This window comes from Castanea sativa, chromosome 11 (assembly GCF_040712315.1).
Source record: "Castanea sativa cultivar Marrone di Chiusa Pesio chromosome 11, ASM4071231v1".
Taxonomy (NCBI): domain Eukaryota; kingdom Viridiplantae; phylum Streptophyta; class Magnoliopsida; order Fagales; family Fagaceae; genus Castanea; species Castanea sativa.
In genome coordinates this window covers 47,337,673-47,360,223 of record NC_134023.1, presented here as the reverse complement: position 1 = coordinate 47,360,223, position 22,551 = coordinate 47,337,673, and the positions used below count along the sequence as shown (strand labels likewise).

Here is a 22,551-nt window from a genome sequence, read left to right as displayed (position 1 = left end):
GCAGGGTTGATAACTTGAATGGTAGTATTTTTGTGATATTAACTGTAAACTTCTGATGATAGTACGTATAATAGTGATTTAATAACTATAAACTTAGGATAACTGTAATGTACCTTAATTAGAATGTAGTATTTTGCAGACATAGAATGGTACAATCACCTTTGTTATGTACCTTGACTTTATGGTATTATTTTGTAGGCATTGTGGGTACATTTGTAATGATTATCTACCATAACTTGGATGATATCATTTTGTAGACCCTGGATGGTATATTTCCAATGGTTAGATGGTACATTTGACATATATAGTCATGTACTAGATTATGAATGGTATTATTGTGTTAGTGTTAGTATTATGGTTATGGTTATGTTGATTGTGTACATTAATTATGGATGTCAAATGATAGTTTTTGAACTTCCGAAAAACAAATCTATCTCACGACAAGCTAAATAAGGGAAGTCAAATGATAGTTTTCCAACTCAACAAATTTTAATTTCCAAATATTCTTAGCAATTAAAGAGGAAAGTATAGTCACAATATTGGATGAAATACCTCAAGATTTATAAATACCAGTTTAAACCTCCATAATTTCACAATTACAAATAACAAAAGATATGTCTGTCTTAATACTACCAGATCTTAGTGGTTCTTCTTGTTGCAACCCTGAGCATTTGCTATGTTGATAGAGATAAAGCCAAAGATGTTTACATTGTGTACATGGGTTCACTACCAGAGGGTGAATACTCACTGACATCCCACCATCTCAACATTCTTAATGAAGTTCTTGGAGAAAGGTAATTGTTCACCAATTAGTACATTACATATATATATATATATATATATATATATATATATATATATATGTGTGTGTGTGTGTGTGTGTGTGTGTGCGCGCGCGCGGGCCCGAAAGGAGCGCTCTTTGGTCCAACTTCTATCTGGGCTCACAATCTATTTATTTTATGGGCTTTTGGATTTCCTACAATGGGTGGTCCTATGCTCGGCAACCCCAACGCGCTTGCTCTCTATACTCTCGAAATTGTTGTCCCTCCCTTTGCCAGAATGATTACCCTCTTTTCTTAGCATTTTTCCCCTTAAATTGCCAACCCCTTTTCTCAAACTCCCATCTCTTATTTATAGCTTAAGGTTAGTGGAAGGGTTATGATTGTTTTCATGGTGAGTGGAAGGAGAGGTCCAATGCTATTACCCTTAAGTGGGTGTTTAGTTGGGAATGTGAGGTGGTGAGAATGGTATTGGAACTGGTTTCACCGCTGGATGGACTGCCCGGCAGCGATACTCCCTAGGCTAAAACTGAGCTTAGGGGACTCATCTCCTTGGGAAATTGCATTCCTCGAACAAACAGGATCTTATCTTCGCGGTTTATATCATAACTAGCTTCATAGCGTTTTCTAGATTTGAGTTGGGTGCCGAGGACCACCCGGACCATGTTTGTGGACCCGATAGAGTATGTGTTTGCACATGATACTTTAGGACTCGAGGCCTAATGAGTTTTGGGCCTTGTACACATGGCATTATTATGACGGGTTTCGTGGGTATTGGGCCTACGGAGGAATAACGTCTCGTACAATATATATATATATATATATATATATATATATATAAAATATATAATACTAACTACTAATATTTATGAGTTTCAATTAGATTAACTAGTAAAAATGTTTGTTGTTGAATAAAAGATCTAGGGCTTGAACCCCACATACACAAAAATTTATTGGTATTTTAACTTGAAATCATCATAGAGTACTTTATAATTAAATATTTAAAATTTGTCGCCTTGCCTTCCTAAAACTTAATTTTTCTAAAGAGGCTTAAAAAGTAGGAGAAAAAAAAAAGAGGAGAATCGGCTAATTGTTTTCATTCAAATTAAAAATTAAAAAAAAACTTTTTAACATAAAACATTGCCAAAAAATTATTTTTTAATTTTTTGCTGATTTATGAAGCTAAAATTCTTTAGTAAAAAAAAAAAATTTTCTTAATCAGAAGAAAATTAAGGGTAAACTAAGAAATAAGAGGCTAAAGTCTTCCAGCAAGATTACACTTTTGTTTATATTCTAAGTTAGTTTCTTGATTCTATATGTTTGAACGTGTGTGTGCATCCGCACACAAATTTTTTTTTGGGTGGGATGGTAGTCGATACAAAGTAGAAATTACACATGTATTTTCTTCTAAATTGTGCCAAATATTTGGTAAAGATTAAAAGAATCAACAACCTACCAAAGTGTTTATAAAGTGATTGTACTTACTCTTTTCGTTTCTACTATAGACAAGTATTTTGGGTCACAAATATCATGAAAGTACAATTTAATTTTTGTATATTGAACTAGGGACATTATTGTGTACTTAATTGTTACAAAATCAATACTCATAAATTATTTTTAGGACACAAGAGAATGCTGAATTCTATTTTAATAATTGATACATTTAAAATATGTATCGAAAAATAATTATTTTGTGTATTTCTTTTGTTTATATGTTGATAATATTAATTGGATATGAGTACATTTAATATTTAATATATTTAGTATCAAACCTTAGAATATTTTTATTATTTTATTATCTTTGTCATTTTCTCTTTCTTCCCCAAGCTAAATTCCTGAATTTGTCCCTGCTAACAATGATTCGGTTCCAAGGAACTGGGCAAGCTTATATGCAATCAACATTTAAATGTTAGACTTATGCAAATAGACCCTTCTCCAAAAAAAAAAAACAAAAAAAAAACAAAAAAAAGACTAATGCACATAGAGTTCTAAAGAGTAAAGCAAATAGAAAGACATAATTTTTAACTATTTTTTCACAAATTTGTCCTTGCAGTGCCGCAACTAATGCCTTGGTTAGAAGCTATACTAGGAGCTTCAATGCATTTGCGGCCAGGCTCAGTGATGAGGAGCAGCAAAGAACAGCCAGTAAGTGCTATATGGTTTATGTTGTTCTTTTCCCCCCTATTGTTTGTTTGAATTTCTTTATATAATTACAGAACAAATCAATATAGTTTCTTATGTTGTATGATTGGAGTAACTTATTTCCAAGTATAATGACAATAATGTGCAGGCAAGAAGGAAGTGTTATCTGTGTTTCCAAACAGAAACCTCCAACTTCAAACAACAAGGTCATGGGACTTCATGGGTTTGACTGAAACTGCAAAGCGAAATCCTAACGTTGAGAGTAATGTAATAATTGGCGTTATTGACACTGGAATATGGCCTGAGTCAGAGAGCTTTAGCGATTAAGGTTTTGGTCCACCTCCTAAGAAATGGAAGGGGGTTTGTATAGGGGGCAATAATTTTACTTGCAACAAGTAATTTGTTGACTTTGTGATTTATTTTTTTATTCTAAAAAAAATAAAGAGGCTAGCATATGAGTTTACATTATGAAAATTCATTGTAGGATATTGGCGTTACTACTTTTACATTATGCAGTAAGCTTATTGGAGCTCGAGTTTACACCTCTGGTGGAAATACTACAGCAAGGGATAAAGTAGGTCATGGCAGCCATACTGCCTCAACAGCAGCTGGTAACAACGTATTGGATGCAAGTTTCTATGGATTGGCAAAGGGCAATGCACGAGGAGGGGTTCCATCTGCTAGGATTGCTGCATACAAAGTCGCTGAACATCTTGACAAGGCTGAACTATTGAATATCCTAGCTGCCTTTGATGATGCTATCGCAGATGGGGTTGACATCATTACCATTTCAATTGGTATGGGTCCAACACCTTTAGATTCTGATCCTATTGCTATAGGTTCTTATCATGCGATGTGGGAAGTTATACTCACCGTTCAGGCTGCTGGAAACAATGGTAGTAGGTCATCTGTATTTAGTGTTGCACCATGGTTGTTCTCCATAGCAGCCAGTAGCATAGATCGGAAATTTATTAGTAAGGTTGTTCTTGCGAATGGAAAGACACTCTTTGTAAGTATCTTCACCTGATGCATTTCATTTTATTATATTCTTGAACATCTTATACTCATTATGAAATGTCTGCTTGCCTGCCACTGAATTTGTTCCATAGACACTAGATGAACTTGACAGTATATTATTAAATTTTAATCTTTCACAACATTCTAGTGTATTTTTACACAAATTCTTTTTCTTTTTCTGTTTTTTACTTATCAGGGAAATGCAGTAAATTCGTTTACATTGAATGGAACAAAATTCCCTCTGGTATATGGGAAAGCTGCTTCAAGTAATTGTTCTGATGACGATGCTCGGTAATTTCTGTTATTTTGGTCATTGCTAAGTTAAAGTTCACTTAAAGAAATAAAATCTTAAAACTGTGCGTGTCATGTTCAATGTCTTAGGTCTTGCGATGAATCTTGTTTGGATAGAAATTTGGTGGAAGGAAAAATTCTTGTTTGTGATTCGGAAACAGGATGGATAGCAGCGGCAAGCTCTGGGGCCCTAGGAGCAATCACAACATTTTCTCATGAAAAAGCTGGACCTTCTGGAGTTCCTTTACCTTCATCTGGTTTAACGCCTGAAAATTATGACGTGGTTAAATCATTCATAAGTTCTACAGAGTAAGGATTCTAATATTTGTGTTCTCTGTGTTCTTCTAATAGCTACTGTTGACAAAAGATTTAAATGTCTTTGCTTGAATTCATGGGTTTGACAAAAAAATTTCTACATGACTGTAGAGAGGGAAAATTTCCGACCTATCACAAGCTGACACATCATACTACCAAGTCCACAAAATATAACAAATTACAAAGCACCACGTACTGTTGCTAGGTTTTGCCATCACTATTCAGATTCCAATAGAAATTTGCCAAGTGTTATTGAAATAAAGGCATGAAACTGCATCAGCATGCGTAAGCGATGACACAAGCAGCCCTGCACGTGTAAGCGATGACACAAGCAATCCAGCACGTGTAAGCGATGACATAAGTAATCCATCACGTGTAAGCGATGACATAAGCGGACCAATCAGGCTGTGACAAGTGTCACCAATCAGACTCCGCCACGTGTCGCTCACCCACCCCTAAACTCCTATAAATAGAAGCCTTCCTAAGACATTTGGGAGGACAGAAGAAAGAAGATATCTTGAGTTCAGAAATCCAGAAGCTCTGCCGGAATCAAACCCCGAAGCCTCCAGGAATTTCAAGAACTTCAACCTCAAATACAGACAACATTCGAAGCAAAGTCATCCAAACTACTTGCCTAAATCTCAAAGTTCACTAGAATCAAGCTCAAAAGCCTCTAGGAACTTCAACACACCATAAATCAACGAAGTTCTACGGAATCAAGCCTCTAAAGCACTGAAGAACTTCCACTATAAACCTTCAAACACGAAGAACACACGAAGAACACACAAAGAACAAAGAATTTCTAACAAGCTTATAGCCAGAGATTCGTTGTAATTCCGTTTCAAAGATCTTCGATCCATTCCTCAGCCAAATTGAAGGATATCTTGTGTTCAAATCAAAATCACATTACCACAATTCCAATCAACAAATCTTTCAAGGAGATTGAATCAGAGGATCACTCTTTTATAATTATAGAGAATTGTACTACATATTCATCAATACAAATTCGCATTTGTGAAACTATTTTACTTGTTTGATTTATTTCGAACTAAGAATTTAGTCATCTACAAATTCTGGCATGCCCAGTGTGACCTCTCTGCCTCTCATCTCTTTCTCCTTCAAAAGAAAAGAAATTCGATTTGCTACTAGCTTCGATGGCTTCTAACAAGAATGCTCAAAAATCGGTGATGGATGCTTCTGTTGCAGATGATTATGTCGGCCCAATCACTCGTAGTCGATCCAAAGCTCTTGATCAACCGCAACCCCAATCAACCAAAGAAAGCAAGCTTCATAATACCATCTCTCTAGACTTTCTTGCAAAAAGGAAAGCTACCGCTAAAGATTCATCTGTCTCGAAGGATTTTGAGATCAATGATGAATCATCCCCAACAAAGACCTTTTCTATCAACTCTTCACCCGTGATGAGAAACCTAAGGAACAAAATGCCTTTGACTCATCCTGTCTCATCGTCTTCTCCATCATATCTAGAGGTCATGCCAGTAATGATGACCAACACCTCTACTATGGAAGAAAAGATGGCTGAAATGGAACAAAGGGTCACCCTTCTCACAAAAACACTTAAAGATAAGGATGTCCAAATTGCAACCCTGATGAACAAACTGGAAGTCCAAGATTCGGGTGAATCAAATCTTGACCTTGAGCACCCTCCTGGCTTTACCTTGAAGGGAGAAAATGCTAGGGGTGATAAGGGAAAAGGAGGTGAAGGCACTTCTCAACAAAAACATTCCACCTCAATGGCCTCGATATCTGTCCAACAACTGCAGGACATGATAACAAACACCATACGAGCACAATATGGAGGTTCTTCTACACATTCTCTCATATATTCAAAACCTTATACGAAGTGCATTGACAATATGAGAATGCCAAATGGGTATCAACCCCCCAAGTTCTTGCAATTCGATGGCAAGGGAAACCCTAAGTAACACGTTGCTCACTTTGTAAAAACCTGTGAGAACGCAGGGATTCAAGGAGGCCTCTTTGTAAAGCAGTTTGTTCATTCACTGAAAGGGAATGCCTTTGATTGGTATACAGACTTGGAACCTGAGTCAGTTAATAGTTGGGAACAGTTGGAAAGGGAGTTCCTTAACCGGTTTTACAGCACGTGCCGCACGGTAAGCATGATGGAGCTTACCAATACTAAGCAGTGGAAAGACGAACCCGTTGTTGACTACATCAATCTTTGGCGTTCTTTGAGTCTAGATTGTAAGGATAAACTGTCTAAAATATCTGCTGTAGAAATGTGCATCCAAGGCATGCATTGGGGACTTCTGTATATCCTACAAGGGATAAAGCCCCGAACATTCGAAGAATTGGCAACTCGAGCGCATGATATGGAATTGAGTATCTCTTGCCATGGAAATATGAAACCTCCCGTACCTGAAGAAAAGAAAGAAAGGCGAGAAATAAGGAAAAATGACAGGACTACGAAAAGTAATGTCAAACACTCCATGAATGTCAACCCTGCCCCAGTCAAAATTTCAACAGGAAATGTGAAGGCTAACGAGAAGAGGCCTGAGGGAGGCCAACGACATGAGACGCGTCACTCATCACTCAAGGAATGGGAACAAAAGGTGTATCCTTTCCTTGACGCTGATATACCCGAAATGCTAGAACAACTGCTCAACTTGAAATTAATTGAATTGCCAGAATGCAAACGACTGGAAGAAGTAGGAAAGGTTGATGACCCGAACTATTGTAAGTATCATCGCATCATAAGTCATCCGATCCAAAAATGCTTTGTTCTTAAAGAACTCATTATGAAGCTAGCCAAGGAAAGGAAAATCGACTTAGATGCTAGTGATGTTGCTCAATCAAACCTTGTAACATTTGCTTGCGGGTCGCCTAGTTGCATGTCTCCAACTACTAAGCAGAGGGCGAATATCACGTTCATCCAATTTGGTTCTTTGGAACCTGCTCAAGTTTAGCTCTCACAAAAAACATCTGATTATAACTCAAATGATGATAAAAAGTCAACAATGGATGAGGAAGAGGGTTGGACGTTGGTTACTTGTAAGAGATGGAAGAAGAGACGAGTATTCCCTCTTCATTTAATCACCCAAGAGTCCAGAAGAGCACAAAACCAAATTCAGCCGCAGTCAAGAAGAAAGAATGATAAAAGGAAAGAAAGACTAAGAATGGAAATGTGTGATGATTCGACACAAACCCAAAAATTTTGAAGTCTTGTCACATTGGAAGAATTTTTCCCTATAAAATTCTTTCAAAACAAGTCAGCGGAGGCTGTTCACACGATCTCTCGTTGTGAAGTTGATGAAAAACAAAAAGGTGTTGACCATGGTAGTTCAAATGAGACTTTGTCGTCTTTAGAACAACTCAAATCTCAGGTTGATAAAGTTGAACCCTCGCAATCCTCCACCTCACCGAAAGAAGGGATCATCCAAGCTCTTGAAGAGCCAAAGATTTACACTCCTTGTACCAATACACTTCAACAAACACAGGAATGTTGCGCGTGCTCTCCAGACTTGACTTTCACTGATGAGGATCTATTGTTAGGCTCTAAGCCTCACAATCGTCCACTTTATGTCTCTGGTTATGCTTGTGAACAAAAGATTGATCGCATTCTCATTGATGGAGGTTCAGCTATTAATATACTACCGAAAATGACAATGAGACGACTTGGTCTTGCTATGGAGGAATTATCACACAGTCGCTTGGTCATACAAGGTTTTAACCAAAGAGGACAACGCGCTATCGGCATGATACACTTGGAGTTACTTATTGGAGAATTGACAAGCAATGTTTTGTTCCATGTCATTGATGCCAAGACAACCTACAACATGTTGTTAGGACGTCCATGGATCCATGGGAACGGATAGTGCCGTCGACTTTGCACCAATGTTTCAAGTATCTTCAAGGTGGAATAAAGAAAGTCGATGCCGACTTGAAGCCTTTTTCTGAAACTGAAGCTCACTTTGTTGACGCGAAGTTTTATGTAGAAGATGATATCCCTAATGAAGTTCTCCCAGTTGAAGTCCCGTCCATAAAAAGCAAGCAGGGTGAAAAGAAGCATGTTAAATTCATCACTAGAAAGGATATTCCTTCCCCAAAGGAAGATCCAGGATATGGGAATAACCAGTCTAGTGAATCTACTAGCAATTCAGAGAGAGCGGATGAAAGTTCCATGCCTTCCAATAACCCTCCATTCCTCCGTTATGTACCATTGTCACGCCGCAAGAATAGACAGTCACCATTCACGGAATGCCTTCAATCTACAATGGACATACGAAGACCTCCTACAAAACTCACAATGAAGGATGTAGCCATACTGAAAGAAAATCATGTAATGCCTTTAACTTCATCCACAAATCCTTTGCCCTCAAAGCCACTAAATGGATTCGTGAGGTCTTCACAAAGTCTGACAGAGCATGGTATTCTACCAAGTAAACGGACGAAAGAATGGTTTGACCCAAAGGCATATAGGCTATTAGCCAAAGCAAGCTATGATTTCTCAAAACAAAGTGGCCTAGGGAAACTAATTCCAGAAGCCACCGGAGAAAAGATGCACGGCCTTAGTAAAACGCAAGGGAAAATGTGACTTGAAGGGTATGAAATTCCTATCCCAAAGACCGGAATAGGTTATACTCCAGAACCACTGGCTCAAATATGGATCAATAAAAGAAGCAATGCTTCAAGTTCCAAATACATAACAGTAGAGGTTGATGAAAGTTCGAATCAAAGAAAAGATCACTCTTCATCACGCATCTCAGTATTCGATCGCATTAAGGCTGCATCGTCACGAATTACAGTATTCGACAGGTTGAATACGTCTTGTTTAACGCAAAGTCGGGACACTTTTGCGTGTGGATCGGTCTTTAATCGATTGGGGGCAACAAAAAGGCCCATTGATACTTGCTCTCAAAGCTCAATAAACTTTGAGCATCAAAAGGAGGAGAAAGCTAATGATAAGATACGTAGTAGTATTCCTTTAAGCATGAAACGTAACTTTATCTTGGATATCAGCACTGAAGGAGCTCTCAAAGTCAAAAGGCGAACGATTGTACACATAAGTCAGTCACTCGTCCACAATGAGCAAATTGAAGAAGTATCATCCTCGTTTCATATTACAGTAGAAGAAGATACACTGTCAGATGATGAAGCCACAAAGGATGAGGTCGATGAAGCTCCCCTAGCCTTGGAAGATGGAGTACAGGCTACAGTTGATGAACTTAAAGAGATCAATTTAGGAACTACTGAAGAACCTCGACCAACTTTCATCAGTGCCCTTCTCACTCCTACAGAAGAAGAAGGATACCTCCAGCTCTTGGTAGAATATAAAGATGTGTTTGCTTGGACTTACAAAGAAATGCCTGGGCTCAATCCAAGTATTGCTTTACACCATTTGGCAGTAAAGAAGGGCGTACACCCAGTAAAACAAGCTCAAAGACGCTTTCGGCCGGAGCTTATCCCTCAAATAGAAACTGAGGTCAATAAGCTAATTGAGGCAGGCTTCATTCGTGAAGTACAGTATCCGGAGTGGATCGCTAATATCGTCCCTGTCAAAAAGAAGAATGGACAATCCGGGTGTGCGTTGACTTCCGTGATTTGAACAATGCATGTCCCAAGGATGATTTTCCGTTGCCTATCACTGAGATCATGGTTGATGCCACTACTGTTCATGAAGCCTTATCTTTCATGGATGGCTTTTCTGGTTACAACCAAATTAGAATGAATCCTAAGGATGAAGAGTTCACAGCTTTTCGTACCCCTAAAGGTATTTACTGTTACAAAGTAATGCCTTTTGGATTAAAGAACACTGGTGCTACTTATCAACGAGCCATGCAAAAGATCTTTGATAATGTACTTCATAAGTACGTGGAGTGTTATGTCGATGATCTGGTGGTTAAAACAAAAAGGAGGGAAGACCATCTGGTAGATTTGCGATCCGTGTTCAACCGCTTAAGAAAGTATCAGCTTTAAATGAACCCTCGCAAATGTGCTTTCGGCGTAACATCTGGAAAATTTCTTGGTTTCATTGTGAGGCACCGCGGTATTGAAATTAACCAGTCCAAAATTGAAGCTATCTAGAAAATGCCAGAGCCTAAGAACCTGCGAGAACTTAGAGGCTTGCAAGGAAAACTAGCTTACATACGACGATTTATTTCAAACTTGGCAGGTCGATGTCAACCTTTCAATAGATTGATGGAGAAGGATGCACACTTTAAATGGGATGAGGCTTGTAGCAATGCTTTTGCGCGCATCAAAAGATACTTGTTTAATTCTCTAGTTTTAGGTGCTCCTATCCTTAGAAAGCCTTTGGTGTTGTGCATCGCGGCACAAGAAAGGTCTCTAGGTGCTCTTATGGCACAAGAAAATAAAGAAGGGGAAGAAAGAGCCCTTTATTATTTAAGTCGGACTCTCAATGGAGCTGAATTAAATTATTCTCTTATTGAAAAGATGTGCCTCGCTCTTTTCTTTGCCATAGACAAACTGGAGCACTACATGCAAGCACATACGGTCCGTTTGATAGCAAAGGTGGACCCGATTAAATATGTCCTCTCCAGGCCAGTGGTTTCGGGTCGCATAGCTCGATAGGCAGTCTTGCTGCAACAATACGACCTTACATATGTTCCGCAATAAGCTATCAAAGGACAAGTATTGGCAGATTTCTTAGCTGATCACCCAGTTCTATCTGATTGGGAGTTCTCTGATGATTTCCAGACGAAGATGTGTTTTACATTGAAGTAATGCCACCACGGATGATGTTTTTCGATGGGGCTGCACGTCAAGAAGGAGCGGGGGCAGGTGTAGTGTTTGTTTCTCCACAAAGAAAAATACTTCTATATTCGTTCTCATTAAGCGAACTTTGCTCTAACAATGTAGCCGAATATCAAGCATTGATCATTGGTCTACAAATGACCATTGAAATTGGCATATCGCAACTCGAGATCTTTGGGGATTCCAAATTAATTATCAACCAAATCTTGGAGCAGTATGATGTCAAGAAAGAGGACCTTGTCCCTTATTGCAAATATGCGAAGAAGTTGCTCGCAAATTTTGAGGCAATTACATTGGAGTATATACCGAGGAAGGAGAATAGACAGGCTGATGCTTTAGCTAATTTGGCTACCACCTTAGCATTATCCCAAGAAGAGACAGCCAAAGTTGCTGTTTCCCAAAGGTGGGTGGTGCCTTTCGTGGTTGAAGAAGAAGAAGAAGAAAAGCAAGCCAACGTCATTTCTGTATGCCTTGTCGAAAAGGAAGATTGGCAACAAACAATCATTGAGTACCTTCAACATGAAAGACTCCCGGATGATGTACGCCACAAGGCCGAAGTTCGGCGAAGGGCTGCTCGATTAATTTACTATAAAGAAACTCTCTTCCGCCGTTCATTTGATGGTTTGTTTCTCCGTTGCTTAGGAGAGGAAGAGGCTAAACAAGCCTTAGAAGAGGCTTATTCTGGAATATGCGGTGCACACCAATCAGGTCCTAAGTTACACTACAGGATCAAGCGAATAGGTTACTATTGGCCTACGATGGTGCAAGATTCCATGGAGTATGCTAAGAAGTGCAAAGCTTGTCAATATCATGCAAACTTCATCCATCAGCCACCAGAACCTCTACATCCAACTGTAGCTTCTTGGCCTTTTGATGCATGGGGACTTGACGCAATAGCACCATTACCAAAATCATCCGGTGGCCATTTGTACATCTTGGCTGCAACTGATTACTTCTCCAAATGGGCAGAAGCTGTGCCTCTTAGGGAAGTGAAGAAAGAAACGGTGGTCAATTTTATCCGAACTCACTTGATCTATCGGTATGGTGTCCCTCGATATATCATAACCGATAATAGCAAACCGTTTCAGAATAGGTTGATGACAGAGCTGTGCGAGAAATTTGCATTAAAACAGTACAATTCTTCTATGTACAATGCCCCAGCGAATGGATTAGCCGAAGCCTTTAACAAAACTCTTGGCAGTTTGTTAAAGAAAGTGGTATCCAAAACTAAGCGAGACTGGCATGAAAAAATTGGAGAAGCATTATGGGCGTATCGAACAACATTTCGAACGCCCACTCAAGCGACCCCATATTCTCTCGTTTATGGAGTAGAAGCTATCCTTCCCTTAGAACGCCAGATCCCATCACTACGGATTGCCATTCAAGAAGGGTTAACTAAAGAGGAAAATGCCAAGCTTAGATTACAAGAGCTAGAGGCACTGGATGAGAAAAGGCTCGAGGCCCAACAACGCCTTGAGTGCTATCAAGCTCGTTTGTCAAGCGCATTTAATAAAAGAGTTAAACCACGATCATTCCAAGTTGGTGACTTAGTCCTCGCCGTTTGAAGACCTATCATCATGACTCATCATACAGGCGGTAAGTTCACCTCAAAATGGGATGGACCTTATGTTGTACAAGAAGTCTACACTAATGGAGCTTACAAGTTGATTGATCAAGAGGGTGTAAGGATCGGCCCCATCAATGGGAAGTTCCTCAAACGCTTCTATGCTTGAAATCTAGAATGGCTCCTCGGTAAGACTTTAAACTACCTACTGTAGCACTACAAGGGTACATGATGTCTTCCCATTACCTTTGAAAGTATACAAATAAGGAGAAATTAATCCCACTCTATGTCACCATTTTGCGAGTGTGGCGTAGTGGCTAGATGCCCATGTCGCCCTTGAGGCCAAGGTCTCGGGTTCGATTAGAGGTGATACCCACTATTGCGCAATTGGTACCCATGAAATGTCGTGGGGTGTAGGGCGAGGATTACGCACGTGAGCCCTCCCTTTTTGTAAATAAAAAAAAAATCATCAAAACCATAAATAAATAAAAAATCGTCAAAAAAAAAAATTATTGAACTACGTAATGACTTGATCCCTCTCGAGGGTACATAGGCAACTTAGTATCTTTTTGCTAAGTTCAGTCACTCAAAAAAAAAAAAAAAGAGTTTCATTGTTAAAACATGAAAAGAAAGGAGCAGGGAATAAGTCTTCTTTATTGATTAAAGGAAAGTGGTACAAGGGAAAGCATGATGACACGTATGAAAGGAATTAAAATACAAAAGATTACGACATCTATTTTAAGTCTTTCAAACTAGAACGACTATCTTCCAGCAAGGTTCGTATCTTCTCTAAAGCCTCCATATCCTGGTCTTCAAGAACGGGAGCGGATTTGACTTCTTCAAGTTGTTCCTCCAAAGCTTGCACAACATCGTCTTGTTCAACTTGATGAGATTCGATCTGAGACAATGATTGTTCTAATTGGCCAAGCTCAGTTTGCAAGTTAGCCATCCTCAAAGTAACAGTATCAAGCTCAGTCTTCAAAGATGCCTTCTCATGAAATGCTTCAGCAAGGAGGAATTCAACTTCAGCCTCACGTTGAATTAAGACAGCAGGACTTGGTCATGTATTCAGAGATTCTTTCATCTTCAAGTAGTCTGCAACACCCTTGCAATATTTGTCAACATTTTCGCGCAAGTATTGAGGGTCCACTCCAAGAATTGCAATCTCACTATAAATTTCATGTGCTTCGGCTTGTGGGAGGATATTGTCTATAGAAAGATTCGAAAGTCTGTTTAAAAGAACATCTCCCAGCATAGAAGCTCCTGTCCTACACACAGAAGAAATATGCACCTTGGCATGAAATATAGAGGCTTTTGGAGGGTCGATTGGTTGCAAGGATGAGAGAGGTGTCATTTCTGTCTTAATTGAAAATTTGGATGACGTGCCAGCATCAGCAAACTTACGCCTCTTGAGATCCGAACTCTTCGTAGATGGCTTTGAGGTAGAAGACTGACTATGTGTAAGAAGATGTGCATGATTAGTAGAAGTCTCCGCATCAACAACTTTCATTGGATTCTTCAAATGTTTCCAACTGAGGTCGAAGTCGTCACACACCTCCTTTTCAAAAATTTCAATGGCATCCCTAACTGGTACAGCAAGCGAACCTTTGATGCTTTGACTTTGTGCAAACTTTGACAAGGATTGTGGAATGTCTGAGTCTTGAAGATCCCTCTTTCCCTTCTAAGGCTTGTTGGACGTTAGTGATTTAACAGAGGAGGCAATTTCAACTAGTGAATTTGTTCCTTTGGTAAAATTAGTTTTACATACTTCTTCCCACCATCGTTTGTAGCTATGTCTGACCCGGCTTCCAAAGTCTGACGCAAAAGTCAGAATGAGTACCTTGGAATTAGTGTTGCGGCAAGTGAAAAATTGGTACAGATCTTTTAATGAACCTGAATGAATTTCTTCCTTTAAGTCACTTGGAATGTCTTGATGAAATCCAAAGTGCCAACTGAATCTGTGGGGGCTATATGCTTCTACAATGTGTTGGTCTTCACATCGAAATGTCAAGTACCCTGAGCGAAGGCTCATAAAGTAGTCGAACCTCTGAATGGATAAACGATCATTGTCAACGAATGTTTGGTCATAGCTTTTATTAAAAGCAGCCCCGTGCCAAAAGAAGTCGGTGGCAGTTCGTATCTGCTTTCGTGCGGACAATTCACTAAATACAGAGGCAAAACCCACACCGGAGTATTTAGTCATCAAGGATGGGATAGTTTGGCATGAACGATGCGGTTGCTTCTGAAAAAATGACCCACCCAGGCGTAAACATAATGAATAGCAAAACTAGCTCCAGACTTGCTCAGAGTAGGAGAGGAAGAAATGGTGTTAAGCCCACGATAAATGCTAGCCAATACTGGGGGAGCAAGGCCAAATAAACGACCATTGGCCATAGAACTAGAAATCTTGAAAGTGCCGGGACGGATGCTATTCAGATCCTTGCTAGGAAAGACAAATATGCACAGCCAACAGGAAAGAAGTGCCGATAGGTAAGTCTCCTCCTTTAAGTCACCCTCAATTTGAAGATCTGCAAAGACCCCGTGTTCTTTATTAGACCATGGTCCAGGCTCGTTTATCTCGCCAAAGGGATTCTGACTCCACTTGGGAATGGTTGCCCGTCTTGCTGGTTTTCTGGGAGCTAGGTACTTGCTGTTTCCTCTGTACGAAAAAGTAATCCAGTCACGAACACTCACTTTCCCTTGCCTTTTCATCCAGTTTTGAAGGTGATGATACGCCATGAAAAGGTAGCGGCAGCTATGCGGTAGATAGGGTCGTCCTTCGTCATTGGTTCCATCTAGCTCTTGCGCATTGGGTACCACTTCATCATAAAATGCACCTGTGCAAGGAAGTCCGCCAAGAATGGAAAGATCCCATGGTGTGATAGAAATTTCCCCAACTGAGGTGTGGAGGGTATTGGTAGACGGACTCCAACACTCACACAACGCCTTCATGAGATTCTCATCATAATCATATGTGAATAGGGAGGCAAAGACAGCGTTGTAAAGGTGGACCGCATCAAGGAGGTGTTTACACCGATCAAGCACATCTTCTAGCCAATCCCAATAAAGAAAAAAAATAGGAAAACCCTCCATTTGTGCTAAAGGAAGAATCCCAATTGGCGTATTTTGCAATTATCTCTCGTCCCAAAGTGTTGTACGGCTTTGATTTGGCAACATTTTTGTGATGCGAAGCAAGAAGGGTAATTATCTCCAAATTAGAGCCGCCATCAGAGTGAACAACTTGTGATCATTTTGGCAAATTGAGAGGATAAGAGTTACGGCCCCATCTCTCTGAAAATCTTCCAATTATGGGCGGACGAACAATCAAAGTTGTAGCCTTTGTATCCTTGTCATCTTTCTCCTTACAAATAAATAAGGCTGGTTCTTGCCCAATCTTCGAATCCTTGAAAAAAAGCATCATGATTCCCTAAAAAAAAAAAAAATCAATCAAAAAGTGAAAAAAAAACGAATAAATAATTTTTAAAAAAAATCTCTACACTTGTATTATGTTACTTAGGAGATTATGCTTTGTATAACTTCATGCATGCCCCGCATGCTTTTATATAGAAAACTTCTGAGATAACAGACAAAAAAATAAGAAGATTTGGCAAGCCATTAAAATGCTGCCACCAAACAGATATTATTTAAAGTCAGATTTTGCAACTCAAAGAATGTCAAACACTGTTAGAACAGAGAAGACTAAGATGGCAACCAATCCAACAATGCCCGCCGTCTCCTCTTCTGAATTTCTAAATCCTCTGACAAGATGCCACAAAAATCCTCTGAGGACTTTAAACAAAGAAGAAGATAGTAACAAAGTCCAACAATGCTTGTTGGCTTCTCTTCCAAATTTCCAAATTCTCTGACAAGATGACCCAAAAATCAACCATTGAGAACACTAGAGGCACTCAGTGGTTACCATAAACCTACGTCCTGCCTGAGTTTCTACATGCTGTCAGAACGACCACCGCCAAAATAGACCAAGAGGATTACAGGTCCAACAATGCCAGCGGACTTCTTTTTTAAACTCGTGGGAATCCAGATCTCATTTCACAAAGCTGAATCCACCAAGTTCTCAAACCAACAAAAATCGGCAAAACCCAAAAATTTCAGGAGCAAACACTCTGCCATGCGCCTCCACGCGCCGCTAAAAGCTTCAGAGGACCGCGGCATATTCCTTCATATTCATACAAATCCAGACTTCATTTCAAAAAAGTGGCGTTACCACTTGATCCTGCGGCCACCGATCTACAAGACCTAAAAATTTCAAGCCTAAACGATGAACCACGCACTGCCACGCGCCACCAGAAGGTCTGGTAATCACAGCTTCAGATGCATGCGCTCCCACGCGCCGCTATATGAGACCACGCGCTCACACGCGTCGGCAACTCTCACGCACGTGCACACGCCACCCGTTGACACGCGCTCCAGCTCTATGACGTCACGGATGACGTCATCCTCCACGAACCGGTTCGACCCGGTTTGACCCGAAAAATCGACCTGGATCCGGACTGCTTGAAAAAAAAAAAAAGAAAAAAAAAAGAAGAAAATGCTTTGATAAGTTGGAACTTTGACTTTGACCAAAAAGTCAAAATTTTCAAAACGGGCTTGTCCCACTCAATTTTTCACGTACTTTCCAATTTTAGGGTCTGTTTCTTCAACCGAGACTCGAGAATTGCAAAAACAGTCAAATTTCTAAAAAGTTGACTTTTGCACAAATCTTGACCAAAAGTCAAAATTTTTGAGATGGACTTGTCCTACTCAATTTTTCACATACTTTCCAATTTTGGGGTCTGTTTCTTCAATCGAGACTCGAAAATCGCACAACAGTCCAATTTCTAAAAAGTTGACTTTTGCACAAAATCTTGACCAAAAGTCAAAATTTTTGAAATGGACCTATCTTGCTCGATTTTTCGCGTACGTTCCAATTTTGGGGTCTATTTATTCATTTAAGAATCCAAAATTGCTCAAATAGTGTGAGTCTACAACTGTTGACTTTGATGTAAAACTTTGACCAAAAATCAAGATGTTCGAGCAAAGCTTGTCTTATCAGGTTTTCACAAAGATTTTGATTTTGAAATCTGCATATTTGTTTTAGACTTAGAAACTATCAATCTGACCCACTTCTCCAAAGTACTAGCGGTGTCCAAAATTTAAGCTCTCAAGATCATAATTTGAGATCCATCCATTTGGTCTGGATTCCCTCAAAGATTATCCTTTAGACTTGATCAAGGCTCCCCTTTCAAAGAACAGCTGAACTCTCACAAGTATGTCTCAAAATTGAAATTACATTGGGTCACTACTTTAGCCTAATATTTTCGTCGGTGCCTACCAGTCTCCAACCTAACATTCTCATTCGGCGCCTACCGTTCTCATCCACCATTCTCACCAAAAGGTCTCGTCCGCCGTTCTTAACTATCCAACTGCCGTTCTTCATCTCTTTGCTATAAATAGAAGGGCCGGATTCACTAAAGCCCATCAAGAAAAAAAAAAAACATATACACTGAATCATGAAATGAAAATTTGCTTCTTTCAAATTTTCAAATCCTCATTCTCACAGCCAATTTTCACTATGGCTTCGTCATTCTCAATACCTAGCAACCAAAATCGCTTCATAATCAGTTTGAAATCAACCCCTTCATGGTTCAGTAGTAACCCTTCTCACAACATCATCACTGTTTTAGGATTCAAACAAATTTTGTTTCCTTACATAATGACTACGTTTGTTCATAAAATTACTCATAACAAGGTCTGCATCAACCTTCCATGCTTCCTTGGAATTGGTTGGCCAGGAAATCCAAGTCTAGCAGAGACACCTGTTCCTAAAATCAGGGCTTCCATAGTCTCTCTTCAACTGTTTGGCCTCCCATTAGAAGCAGTGGTTCGGAACAAACAGCAGCTTGGCTAGTTTCTAAAACCAGGATCACAAGTTAGCTCCATCTTTCATTTGTTGTGCTTTCCCAATAAAGTTGCATTAGGTGAAGGTGGTAAAAAGTGTTGGGGTATCCTACAAATTGTCTCCCATCCAACACTTATGATGACCTCCAAGGTACCAGCTCATCAGAAATTAGCCTTTGGTGTCGGCGAATGGTCGCCAAAGCCTCATTCCATGCTTCCTTGGAATTGGTTGGCCAGGAAATCCAAGTCCAGCAGAGACACCTGTTCCTAAAATCAGGGCTTCCGTAGTCTCTCTTCAACTGTTTGGTCTCCCATTAGAAGTAGTTGTTCGGACCAAACAGCAGCTTGGCTGGTTTCTAAAACCAGGATCACAAATTAGCTCTATCTTTCATTTGTTGTGCTTTCCCAACAAAGTTGTATTAGGTGAAGGTGGTAAAAAGTGTTGGGGTATCCTACAAATTGTCTCCCATCCAACACTTATGATGACCTCCAAGGTACCAGCTCATCAGAAATTAGCCTTTGGTGTCGGCGAATGTTCGCCAAAGCCTCATTCCATGTTTCCACCAACGCGGAGCCCAAAGGTCATCATTGTTGGTACCACAAAAAACACTTTCTGGAATTACGCCAACTTAAGATCAGCTTGAAGAATTTCAGAAAATATACTTCTGAAATTACTTCAACTTAATGTCCGTCAGTATGGTCCAGTCACACATGCGCATTCAACGACTTGCCGTCGGACCTCATTCAGCATGCAGCCAGTCCCACATCCGAAGGTGTACTTCCCAGAGACATCTACGCCAGAGAGTCCCCAACATGCAGGGTCAAGGCCATGGTGTCGTATGTTTCACCCGTTCACTTTGCTTCATCACCATCTTCTTCACCATCAACATCAACAAACCTAGAATCCCTTCTGAAATTACCTCAACTTAACCTGAGTGATGCAATAACACAAGCACATTCAACCACACTCCCACATGTTCTCTCTGTGATCCAAAGTATACCCTTCAGATATAACTTCACCAGAAGTTCTTAAAAATAAGAGGCTAGCTCCGAAGCTCTGCATGTTGTACCCAGCCAACATTCTCACCTCTTCTCCGTCTTCAACACCCTGTGATCGCCACCAACGATCCAAAATACTCTTCTGAAATTACTTTGACTTAACCTCTGCTGAGAAAGCTCGGTCATACGAGTACATTCAAATACTCGCAAACCCCTTCTCGGTCTCATCAAAGCCTTTCATATGGGTGGATCTACTCTTCTGCAATTACTTCATCCTGTTAAAAGCTCCACCACCTTCAACTATTTCACTAGAAGAGTCAAGTAAAAAAAATCCATTTTCTTTCAAGACTCATTCACTCACCACACTCCAAAACTGTGTGCATGAACGAGTCTCGAGGGGGCATTTGTAGAGAGGGAAAATTCCCGACCTATCACAAGCTGACACATCATACTACCAAGTCCACAAAATATAACCAATTACAAAGCACCACGTACTGCTGCTAGGTTTTGCCATCACTATTCAGATTCCAATAGAAATTTGCCAAGTGTCATTGAAATAAAGGCATGAAACTGCATCAGTATGCGTAAGCGATGACACAAGCAGCCCTGCACCTATAAGCGATGACACAAGCAATCCAGTACGTGTAAGCGATGACATAAGCAGATCAATCAGGCTATGACAAGTGTCACCAATCAGACTCCGCCACGTGTCGCTCACCCACCCCTAAACTCCTATAAATAGAAGCCTTCCTAAGACATTTGGGAGGATAGAAGAAAGAAGAGATCTTGAGTTCAAAAATCCAGAAGCTCTGCTGGAATCAAACCCCGAAGCCTCTAAGAATTTCAAGAACTTCAACCTCAAATACAGACAACATTCGAAACAAAGTCATCCAAACTACTTGCCTAAATCTCAAAATTCACTGGAATCAAGCTCAAAAGCCTCCAGGAACTTCAAGACACCATAAATCAAAGAAGTTCTACGGAATCAAGCCTCTAAAGCACCGAAGAACTTCCACCATAAACCTTCAAACACAAAGAACACGAAGAACACGAAGAACACACGAAGAACACGAAGATCAAAGAATTTCTAACAAGCTTATAGCCAGAGATTCGTTGTAATTCCGTTTCAAAGATCTTCGATCCATTCCTCAGCCAAATTGAATGATATCTTGTGTTCAAATCAAAATCACATTACCACAATTCCAATCAACAAATCTTTCAAGGAGATTGAATCAGAGGATCACTCTTTTGTAATTACAGAGAATTGTACCACATATTCATCAATACAAATTCGCATTTGTGAAACTATTTTACTTGTTTGATTTATTTCGAACTAAGAATTTAGTCATCTACAATGACATCTGTATGACCTTTTCATGGTGGTATACTTTCAGAAATGTACAAGGAACAATACTAAAAAGTGAAGCAATTGTGGATACAACCGCTAATCTAGTTGCTCATTTCTCTTCACGCGGGCCAAACTCCATTGTAGCAGATATTTTGAAGGTTAGGCATCGATTTTACCTGCTTAGCTCTCTTTCTCTCTCTGTTGTTGTTGTTGTTTTTTTTTTTTTTTTTTTTTTTTCTAACATTAACATTTCACTTCTTTGATGCCTACGTATATTTGATAAACATTGCAGCCAGATATAACTGCACCTGGAATAAATATTCTAGCAGCATTTTCCCTTGATACTTCACCTTCCCAGAGCAATGTGGATAAGAGATCAGCAAAATACAGTATATTGTCTGGAACCTCCATGTCTTGTCCACATGCAACTGGTGCTGCTGCTTATGTCAAAACATTTCATCCTAATTGGTCACCATCAGCCATCAAATCTGCTCTCATGACTATTGGTATATCACTTGCCGCATCTTCTCTTGTATAATTTCTTTGACAATCCTATGATTAATCTAACCATCTATGTTTTTCTTGTTCTTAAAGCCTGGCCAATGAATGCCACAAATGAAGTAGATGGCGAATTCGCTTTTGGGGCAAGCCATATCAATCCAGTGAAAGCATTAGAGCCTGGTCTGGTTTATGATGCCTCCATTGACGACTACATAATAATGCTCTGCAGCATTAACATTAGTTTTTTCAGTAGGTGCCCCAAGGACATCAGCGGATCTACAAAGGATCTCAATTATCCATCGATGCAAGCTCTCATCGAATCAAACAACAGTTTCACAGTCAAATTTCCTAGAATTGTAACAAATGTAGGCCCTGCTAACTCAACTTACGAGTCTAAAGTCATTAGAGATTCTTAGATTAAAGTTAGCGTGGAACCTAGCACTCTTTCCTTTGAGACATCCGGTGAGAAGAAGTCTTTTATTGTGACTGTGTCAGGGAAAGGATTACCAGCATCTAAAATGGCAACTGCATCTCTCGTGTGGTCAGATGGCACTCATAATGTGAGAAGCCCAATTGTTGTGTATACAACTTGATGCAATCTTGATTCTCAAAAAATTAATAATAATTAGGTTTTTTATCATGAAATTCATTCACAGTTCTTTTGCTTTTGTCTTTTCTAGAAAAATTAGCCTTTTCTTCATTAAGATTCCTCTTAAAAGGAGGAACATACACTTTAACATCTTTAGGATTAAGAGCAGATTCAAATTTGGGTTCAACAACAAACTTTAGATTAGACAATTTAGCTTTAGGCTCAACTAGATTATCTTCTAAGCCTTTGACCTTAACCTAGAGGGATCGATTTTCAATTTTAACCTCATCTACCAACTTGTTAGTCTCTATAAGATTAACTCATAAGTCCTCTTTGGCATGTTCAATTTTAT

At 39.6% G+C, this 22,551-nt stretch overlaps 1 pseudogene; it reads left to right on the top strand.

Moving 5' to 3' along the window:
• The first annotated feature begins 702 nt into the window (after positions 1 to 702).
• On the top strand, positions 703 to 22,203 carry LOC142617854 (subtilisin-like protease SBT4.4; annotated as a pseudogene).
• Positions 22,204 to 22,551: the final 348 nt, after the last annotated feature.